Raw genomic sequence first — 1,858 nt, forward strand, 5'->3', positions numbered from 1 at the left:
ATATGTTTTCATGTTACCGGATATGGCTTGCAAAGATGCTAACTATTGCTACCAGCAATAATGCCTCTAAACTGGTGAAATGCAGCTCCCTGGTAGGTGTGTGTTGTCTCCCTTGACAAGCTGATCCTTGAGAGACTCCCTTCTGTGAAGTCTGAGTCAGGGTGAGGCTGGAGAAACAGAAGCCTGGGTGCTTGGAAGAGCAGGGTTCCTGGGGTGGGCAGCACCCTCAGAAGGGGTGTGGCTGTTGTTCTTTGCTGGGACTGTGCTTTTGTCTAATGGGCACATATCCACAAGAGTACATCTTGTTATATTATATGTGATAACCAAGTGGTTAAAATGATGATTGTGGGTGTTATTGTTATGCTGAACATATTTAATGAGGTGTGATGGGAAAGGCAGAAACAATAGATTTCCATCCCCCAAGGGCATGTGTATAAACGGTCTTAACTTCATTCTGAATGCGTGTTGTTATGGAACACACATCAAATATAAAAACTAAGTGGTTTGTGGTGAAGTCATTTATAAAAATCATTTGCTATTTAAAAACAACCTATGTAAGATGAATTGATAAAGGCTAAGCTCGAAAGGCAATTTTGTTTTCAGCTGCTAAATTTCACTTCAAAATGCTTGACTTTTTAAATATGCTTTCAATGTTCGTGTTTTTTTCTTTATCAAGAGCATGTTAACAGATGTGGGGCATGAAGGCGAGGCAGGCGTTTTCCTCTTGGACAGTGCTCGTGGGGTGCTCAAGCTCTCCCTCTTTGGGCACTCTTGCAGACTCTTCCTTGTCCTCACCGGAGAGCCTCTCAGCCTTAGGGTGACATCCAAGCATCCCTGTCTGGCTCCTGCCTTTCTGGCTTGTCTCCTAGCAGCGTCTTCCCTAGCTCTGCTCCAGCCCGACTGCAATGGGATGAAAGTTTGTATTCCCCAACATTTGTTTGTTGGAACCTAATCCCCAATGTGGGGGTTTTAGAGGTGGGGTCTTTGGGATTAGCACCTTTAGGAAAGAACCCAGAGAATTCCCTTTCCCTTTTCCCCATGTGAGGCCACAACAAGAAATGACTGTCTGTGAACCGGGAACAAGACCCTCACCAGACACTGGATCTGCCGGCACCTTGATCTTGGCCTTTCGAGAATCTGGAACCGTGAGAAGTAAATTTCTGTTATAAATCACTCAGTCTCTGGTGTTCCGTGGGAGTAGCCTGAATGGGCTAAGAAGTAGGCTTTTTCAGGTTTGTTACCATCTGCTAAATACACTTTGAGGTTTTCTGCCTTCAAGCCTTTTATATTTTAAAGTATTATGGTTAAGAATTTAATCCTTAGATCTATACTGCCCGGGTTCATAATCTGGTTCTGCTATTACTGTGTGATCTTGGGCAAGCTGCTTAACTGCTCTGTGACTTAATTTCTCCACCTGGAAAAGTGAAACTAAAATGATAAGTTATATTATAGGAGTCAAAAATGAGAGTAATTGGAACAATGCACAGCATATACTAAATGCTCAATAAATGCTAGCTCCGTGTTTACGTAGCTAGATCTATTATCCCCCCCACTTAGTCAAAATATGCCTTTTCCTTAAAGGCCTTCCTGACCACCCCATCCTGCAATGGGCTCCCCATTTGGGGGAATCCCGAGCACCAGCACTGTGTCTTTGGCTGGGGAGTGGGTTTTTTCTTACATCCCTGTGACTTATGATCAGGGCAATTTATTGAGTGCTCACGTGGAGTCAGGCTTGTGCTCCGTATACAACACTTGGAGGCCAGTATCCTTCATCTCTCTTTACAGAGAAGCAGACAGGCTCAGGAAGGGTAAGTGACTTGCTAGGGTGTAGAGCCAGAGAGGGGGGATTCTGGGGTTC

Source organism: Otolemur garnettii, unplaced genomic scaffold (assembly GCF_000181295.1).
Source record: "Otolemur garnettii isolate 467f Iridium unplaced genomic scaffold, OtoGar3 scaffold00022, whole genome shotgun sequence".
Lineage (NCBI taxonomy): Eukaryota > Metazoa > Chordata > Mammalia > Primates > Galagidae > Otolemur > Otolemur garnettii.